Below are 9,346 nucleotides of genomic sequence, written 5' to 3' on the forward strand. Positions count from 1 at the left end.
AATACACCTCAATAGATATTTGTGCATCTATAGATATTTATTTATTACTTACTAAAGTAATAGATATTTGTTTGAGTATGTTGTAGTTATTTATTACCGATAAAAAATACATTTTAGTTATATTCGTAGATATTTTTAAAACTTTTATCATTTATAACAATTTTCCTTCCTAATATATGTCTAATTGTATTGTTTCAAATTTGAAAGTTTTACAAATTTGTGCTAGACATGTTTACATATTATTATAATTTTTAGTACTCTTGAAACGAGTTAAAATTTTGCAATAATTTCTTTTGTTCATTAAAACATGTAGTTAGTCTCACTTTTAATATCTTGTAAGCAACATCATTTATTGAGAAGTATATAATATAATTGACTTGAATCTGAGTTTGAACAACTCAATTGAAAAGTGATACAAATTAAATTTAGATAACATTTACAAGAATAGACAGCTTATCTGGTTAGAAATTCTACATCAAAACTTATGATAATTAATTTTTATATATTTTAATGCATGTTTTATTTTGTTTTTTATATCACTCAACCCCTATTTTCGTTTTCAAACATATTCTTGTATAAGAAGGGAGAATAATAATATATTAAAAGAGGCCATTATGAGCTCTCATTTTTCATTCAACTACTACATGCTTTAGGAAATTTCTTTGAAATTTCATGTTTAGATTTGTGTGTATATAATGCTAACCAAGTTGACCTAAGTTTGTTGACACAGTGGTGAATTTCATAGGAAGTTTCAAGAAATATTGCAATTTCCACAAATTTCTGTCAGACTGATAACATCAGTTCACATTTCTTGTCACTACCACATAATCACGCATGCACACAGAGAGTCAAAAAAAAAAAACTACAAAAAAAAATGTTTCTCCTCACCGAATAAATTTTAAGATGGTGGGTGTTGGAAATATGATCAAAGTCTCACATTGATTAAAAGGAATCATGATCGTAGATTTATAAGGAATGACAACTATCTTTAAAATGCATGAGCCTTCTTTGAGTGAAACTAACAAGTGGAATCATGAAGGTACATATTTTAGGTGGACAATGTCATACCTGTCGCGACGTGATCGCTACGCGGAGCGGCCGACCTCCCCGTTTATTTAATTTTAATAAATAGTTTTGGAGTCGCCACCAACCATATTAGGGTGTGATTGGTCACCCCAAAAAAAAAGAAAAAAAAAAAAAATGGTCTGCATACAGAGATTTAAGTTCGGGAGTCAGTTGTGTGTAGGGAAGGTGTTAGCACCCTACAACACCCAAAAAATGGTTACCCAATTTTATCTTTTAAATTAAATTATAGAGGTTCACAAAACAAAGTTTTTATTTAGGTTTTGTTTAAATGTCCCATGCTTATCAATTCATATCGAAGAAAGTAAAACCTAAGCATGAATTGATGATTATGGGTGGCATAGGAGCCATTAGAAAAATTAAGTTTATTTTTGTTTTAAAAGATTTTTATTCACCTTAAGAATATTAAGATACCAAAACTTGATATTTTAATCTCTATCATAGGTGTTTAATGAAAAATTTCATATATCTAGAATTAATAAATTCATAGAAAATACTACTCAGTCTCATTTAAAAATATGAAATGTGTTAATTTAAAAAAAAATAATCTATTAATTAAATTTCAAACGGAAAAATTTCATGTATTTATGGATTTTAAATTATAAAATCCATAAAAAACAATACTTTTTCTCCAATTTACATTATTATAAAAAAAATAATAACAATGACAAAACATTATGAAATTTGAAAAATACTTAGGTGTAATATGCTGAGATAAAATAAATACATTGATAATATATGCAAAATGTAAAAGATATTAATGTAGGATGCAAGATAATTAATTAATACAACATATGCAACATAATTAATTAACTCAAAATGATGCAAAATAATTGATTAGTGCAGGATGCAAAATAATTGATTAATACATAATTAAACGAGGCCAAATGGATATCAAATAATAATTAACAGTTGAATGCTAAAGTAGGTTTGGCCCAATATGCAAATAAATAATATTGCAAATAAATAATCGCACCAAAATGAATATCAAATAATTATAGCCACATATGCATACTGATTAATTAATACATCATGCAAATAATTAAAATGAGGGAGTGAAAATGTCACATACAAGTTGCTAATTAATTAATAGGCCAAATGAAAAATGGTTGTTGCCAAATATTAATTATATCATGCATAATTATTAACATGGATAATATATGGATAGCAGTAATTATTAACGGAGTATGCCATATGGATACATGGATAAAGTAATTAACAAAGACTGTAAAATGGATGCCAATGAAGAATGAGTATTACTAAATACAGGATGATAATTGATTAATTATGCATAATTATTAAAGCATGTTATATGGACATAAGTAATTAACTGTAAAATGGGTGCCAATAAAGAATGAGTATTACTAAATACAGAAGGCTAATTGATTAATTATGCATAATTATTAAGGCATGCCATATGGATATAAGTAATTAACTGTAAAATGAGTGTAAAATGGGTGTCAATGAAGAATGAGTATCCAAATACAAATATATGATGCTAATTAATTAAAAAGAAATTAACACAGGATAGATGCCTAGTAATAAAAGAAAATTAACACAGAATAGATGCCTAATAATAAAAGAAAATTAACACAGAATAGATGCCTAATAATAAAAGAAAATTAACACAGAATGGATACCCAACAATTAAAAAGAAATTAACACAGAATGGATACCCAACAATTAAAAAGAAATTAACATGGATACCCAACAATTAAAAGAAATTAACACAGGACAGAATGGATACCCAATATTTAAAAGAAATTAACACAGAATGCTCAATATTTAAAAATAAAAATAAAAAATTTAATATAGAATGGAAGGTAGAATGCTCAGAAAGATACAAATAATAAAATTAACATGTTAAATGATGGTAAAATGATGAACACGATAGTTCATAATTAAAAAGCAGTATATCAAACAAGAAAAAAGAAATCATTAAACAAGAATAAGAATAAAAAGAGGAAAAAGAAAAAAAACTTACCGGCAGGTCTGCCCTTCAATGCCAAAGGTTATTCCTTTTGATCTTTTTTTACTCTTCACCTCTTTCTAAATCCTCCAATAATAAAAAAAAGATCCTCCCTTTCTTTTTTCCTCTTTCATTTTTATAGGGCAAACTCCATTGTTTTTTTTTTAGATCACGAGATGGAGTGCAGACTACAAAATAGGAAGAAAGTGGGAGAGTGGGAGAAACAGAGAAATAGGAAGAAAGTGGAGAGTGGGAGAAAGCGATAGAGTGGGAGAAAGTGGGAGAGTGATGACGAAGAAAAAGGGATGGTTGAGAAAAAATAGGAAGGAAATCAAACCTTTGATTTTTATTTTTATTATTTATTTTTAAATGTATTTATTATTATTATTATTGTTTTTTTTTTTTAAATATAAATTTAAGATTCAAATTCAAATTCAAATTCAAATTCAAATTCAAATTTAATTTCTTTTTCTTTTTTCTTTTTTCTTTTATAATAAATAAATATAGGACAAAATACGGTATCTACAGTTTGCCCCCCTTTGTCCATCCTGTAAATATTTAAAGGTGGACAAAGGAAATAGATAAAGTATTTGGCCGATCTTTTTTATTTTAGAGAGAGAAAAAAAAAGAAAAAAAAAAAAAAAAAAAAAAAAAAAAAAAAAAAAAACATCAACCTTAGCTCTAGGACTAGGTTTGATAAATGAGAAAGGACCTGATAGACAGGCTTCGGCCTCAGCTTCATATCTGGGCTCGATTTAACCAAAATTTTTAATAAAATAAAATTAAAAAAAAAAAACATCAACCTTAGCTCTAGGACTAGGTTTGATAAATGAGAAAGGACCTGATAGACAGGCTTCGGCCTCAGCTTCATATCTGGGCTCGATTTAACCAATTTTTTTTAATAAAATAATAAATAAAAAAAAAAAAACATCAACCTTAGCTCTAGGACTAGGTTTGATAAATGAGAAAGGACCTGATAAACAGGCTTCGGCCTCAGCTTCATATCTGGGCTCGATTTAACCAAATTTGTAAAAAAAAAAACACATCAATCTTAGCTGTAAGGCTAAATTTGATAAAGTGGACTCATCCTTCTCTTAAAACTTATTTGAAATTTAATTTAAATATTGTGCTTTTCAAAGGAATAAATAGCTCACTACTCCATTTTACCAATACCATCAACAATTTATGAGCATTGTCGTCATAGGATAGAATAAGACATATATCACGAGAATTTTTTAAGCTGTCGAACTCGCCTCTCTTCGTATCAAAACAAATGAATCCAACTGCGATAGATTGTACTATGTTGTAAAAACATAATATTGTTTTAGTTTTGGACTTCACAAAACATGAATCCTTTAGGATGTAGACTTCCAATTACAACAACTCACAATCATAGAGAAATGTGTCTGGACTTGTAAACGCCTACATTTTCTTAAGTCTTAACAAGAGGAAATCATGGCTTTTACTTGGTTTGCAAATACAATAAGTCGTACTGAATCTTTATTAATTAACAAATAGATAGAACAAATGGGCTAATGAATAATGGATGTTTACTCTACTTTGATGGCATTTAAAAAGGATGAAAGAAAGGATTGACAAATAAAGAAGTGTTTGATATATATGATAAGAAATGAAAAGATAACAACGATTCTTGGAATAGGAGTACAAAGAGAGGAGATAAGGGGAAGTTTATACAAATGGGAACAACATTCTAGGAACTAAATGTAAGTTTCCTAGAAATACCCCCGACTTCTTTCAACACTACGAAGTTTTCTATGAAAAGGGCTCACGCATAGTATCTTCGAACATAATCTGAATTCACCGAATTTTTTAACTCAACACCATCCATATTGGTTAAAAGTAAAGCTCCTCCTGAAAATGCCTTTTTTACCACGAACGGACCTTCATAATTAGGAGTCCATTTTCCTCGATGGTCCTTTAGAAATGGAAGTATCCTTTTTAACACTAAATCTCCTTCTCGAAAACTTCGAGGGTGTACCTTTTTATTGTATGCTCGCATTAGTCTTTTTTTGGTAAAGTTGTCCATGACTTAATGCTGTCAAACGTTTTTCTTCAATGAAATTCAACTGCTCATAACGACCTCTTATCCATTCAGCTTCATCTAACTTAGCTTCCATGAGAACTCTCAATGAAGGTATCTCAACTTCTAAAGGTAGGACAGCTTCCATACCATAAAACCAAAGAAAATGGTGTTGCCCCTGTTGAAGTACGAACTGATGTGCGATATCCATGCAATGCAAACGGTAGTATTTCATGCCAATCTTTGTATGTTGTTGTCATCTTCTCAATAATTCTTTTAATATTTTTGTTGGCTGCTTCAACTGCCCCATTCATCTTGGGGCGATATGGAGTCGAATTTCTGTGATTGATCTTGAATTTCTCACAAAGTTCGTCCATCATTTTGTTATTAAGGTTCTTGGCATTATCTGTAATAATACCCTCTGGTAGACCATAACGACAGATCAACTCTTTTTTGATAAACTTGAGTACCACTCCTCTTGTAACATTGCAGTAAGATGCCGCCTCTATCCATTTTAGTGAAGTAATCAATGGCTACAAGAATAAAACGATGACCATTTGAGGCTTTAGGATCAATGGGTCCAATAACATCAATTCCCCACAAAGAAAATGGCCATGGTGCTGACAAGACATGCAATGGAGATGCTGCTGCATGAATCCTATCCATATAAATTTGACACTTTTTACATTCTCTTGCATATTTTATGCAGTCTGATTCCATCGTTGTCCAATAATAACCAGATCTAAGTATTTGTCTGGCCATAGTATGTCCGTTAGCATGTGTTCCACATATTCCTTCATGAATTTCTATCATAATTTGTTTTGCTTCTTCCACATCAACACACCGAAGGAGTACCATATCATGGTTTCTTTTATAAAGAACTTCACCACTTAAGAAAAAGTTCATGGCCAACCTTCTTATTGTGCGTTTGTCATTCTTTGAAGCTCCATATGGATATTCTCTACACTTTATGTATTGCTTGATATCAAAATACCATGGCTTGTTGTCATTTTCAATATTCATGCAATATGCCGGCGCATCTCTTTTCGTAATTTGGATTGGATAAAGCTCATACTCAAGATTAAGATTAAACATGACTGCCAGGGTGGCTAATGCATCTGCCATTCGATTGTCTTCCCTATGAACATGGTCAAATGAAATTTTCTCAAAATTTTGAGATAATTTTGCAATGTATTGGCTATAAGGAACCAATTTAGCATCTCTTGTTTCCCATTCTTCCTTGACTTGATGTATTACTAGCATTGAGTCACCCAAAACTTTCAACTTTTTAACACTCATGTCGATTGCTGCTTGAAGTCCCATAATACAAGCTTCATATTCAGCGATATTGTGAGTGCATTCAAAACATAACTTAGCTGTTAGGGGAAATACCTTTCCTTTTGGGGAAATTAGTACAACTCCAATCCATGTCCCAACTCATTTGAGGCACCATCAAAAAGCATAATCCAAGTCTCATGATCCGTAGCATCATTTTCAACTAAAATATGTTTTCATCAGGAAAATCAACACTCATTGGCTCGTAATCTGCTACTGGTTTGGGCAGCTAAATGATCAGCAAGCGCACTTCCCTTTATTGCTATTTTTAGTAACATAAACAATATCATACTCTGACAACAAAACTTGCCACTTTGCAATTCTACCAGATAATGACGGTTTCTCAAAAATGTATTTTATTGGATCCATTTTTGAAATAAGCCATGTCGATGATATAACATATATTGCCTCAAACGGTGAGCGCGTCCATACCAAAGCACAACAAGTTCGCTCTAACATTGAGTATTTCGACTCATAATCGGTGAATTTTTTGCTTAAATAATAAATAGCATGCTCTTTCTTTCCTGATAAGTCATGTTGTCCTAGAACACCACCCATAAGAACCTTCTAAAACCGTCAAGTATAGATTAACGGCCGTCCTGGAGCTGGAGGTATCAATACAGGTGGCTTTGTAGATATGCTTAATTTTGTTGAAAGCTTCTTCACAATCCTCATTCCATTTTCCTGGATTATTTTTACGTAAAAGCTTGAAGATTGGTTCGCAAGTTGGGGTCAAATGTGAGATAAATCTGGATATGTAATTCAGTCTTCCAAGAAAGGCTCGAACTTCTTTTTCCGTTTCAGGGGATGGCATGTCCATGATGCCTTACTTTATCTGGGTCTACTTTGATCCCTTCTTCACTGACAATGAATCCCAACAGTTTTCCGAGGTTGCCCCAAATGTACATTTGGATGGATTTAATTTCAATTGATACTTCTCTCAACCGATCGAATAATTTTTGAAGTATAGTTGTATGATCTTCATTTGCCTTGGATTTTGCAATCATATCATCAACATACACCTCTATTTCCTTATGCATCATATCATGAAAAAGTGTAACCATTGCTCGCTGATATGTTGCCCCGGCATTTTTCAAACCAAAAGGCATTACTTTGTAGCAAAATGTTCCCCAAAGGGTAATGAATGTTGTTTTTTCTCTATCTTCTTCAGCCATTTTGATTTGATTATATCCTGAGAAACCATCCATGAAGGAGAAAGTTGAATATCCTGCAGTGTTATCCACCAACATGTCGATGTGAGGTAAAGGGAAGTTATCTTTTGGACTAGCTCGATTTAAATCTCTATAGTCCACACACATTCTCACTTTTCCGTCTTTTTTAGGTACTGGAACAATGTTTGCCACCCATTCAGGATATTTGGAGACTATGAGGAATCCTGCTTCAATTTGTTTTTGTACTTCCTTTTTATTTTAATCAATATATCAGGCTTCATTTTACGTAGCTTTTGTCTTACTGGATTGCATTCTGGCTTCAAAGGAACACGATGTACTACAATATCCGTATTTAACCCCGGCATATCCTGATAACTCCAAGCAAAAATATCTGAGTACTCACGTAACAAATTGATTATTTTTTTTCGAGTTTCACTGGTCATTGATGTGCCAATTTTTACCTCTTTTGATTCCTCCTGAGAACCCAAATTGATTACTTCAACTAGCTCTTGGTGAGGACCTAAGACCTTATCTTCTTCTTCTACTAATCTTAACAGTTCTGAGGATATTCTCCCAGCATTTTCATCGTCACTCTCTTTGTCAGATTCCATAGTGTATATTAAGGTATCAAGGGTAGAACTGGAATTACTAACATCTTCGTTCTTATGAATGTTGTCTATGAAAAAGTTTGGACTTTTGTGTTTAATTTGCAAGATGCAAGAAAGAAAGCAGAGAGAAGAAGAAATTAGAAAGAATGAAAGGAAAATGCGAAAATTTCATTAAATAACAAGAAAGGGAAAAAAAAAAAAAATACATTCCATTTTGTAAAGCAAACAAAATACTGTGGCCTTAAGTAGAACCAACTAGAAAATTAAAAAAAATAAAAGTTTAATCATTACTCTTGAAAATCTCCAGAAAATGTAGGTAGGTCTACAACATCCCAATTGTTAAGCTCAAAATTAGGTGGACATGCATAAACTGTTTCATCTTCAAATGATGCTTCTTGTGCCACTGCTGCAATTGATAAACTCTCCATCTTTGTTAACAAACAATGTTTTGAATCAGAGTCACGTGATGAGTAACTTATACCAGCACTCTTGAAAGTATCATATAATGCTGGTATAAATTTTAGACTTGGATCAAACACCATCATCCCTTGCTTTTCCAAACACTTTTCTTCTTTTCTTTTTTGAAGCCTAATTTTATCATATACGTTTGGCATATAACCCAAACCAAATCTCCCTTCATTGCTTGGTGTATTTAGAAGTGTTTCCAAGCTTTGATTCAAACCATATCCTCCACTTCTCATCATCCTTTTGTAACTTTAGGCATGTGTGACTTTATTACTTCACCTGCAGTTGCTTCCATCATAGTTGCATGAGCAATTTCAAAAGAGCGAAAAGAACACTCTAAAGCTTCTTCTGTTGCCTCCACATATGGGGTTGATATCGGTTTTGTTATCAGAAAATCTTCCTCTCCCATTAAACAAATCATCTTACTCCCAACAATAAATTTCAATTTTTGATGCAATGTAGATGGCACCACTCCTGCAGAGTGAATCCAAGGACGACCTAACAAAAAGCTGTAAGTAGGTGTTATCTCCATTACTTGAAAGACTATATTGAAAGTACATGGGCCAATTTTGATTGGTAATTCAATATCACAATTACTTCTCTTCGTGATCCATCAAAGCTCTCACTACATAGTACTTGATTTGATGTATGACATGTCCACTGGGAGCTTTAA

The 9,346-nt window shown here is 31.9% G+C and overlaps 1 pseudogene; it reads right to left on the minus strand.

Moving 5' to 3' along the window:
* Positions 1 to 4,838: 4,838 nt before the first annotated feature.
* Positions 4,839 to 8,328, minus strand: LOC116401964 (annotated as a pseudogene).
* Between the last annotated feature and the right edge of the window lie 1,018 nt (positions 8,329 to 9,346).

Source organism: Cucumis sativus, chromosome 2 (assembly GCF_000004075.3).
Source record: "Cucumis sativus cultivar 9930 chromosome 2, Cucumber_9930_V3, whole genome shotgun sequence".
In the NCBI taxonomy this organism is placed as follows: domain Eukaryota; kingdom Viridiplantae; phylum Streptophyta; class Magnoliopsida; order Cucurbitales; family Cucurbitaceae; genus Cucumis; species Cucumis sativus.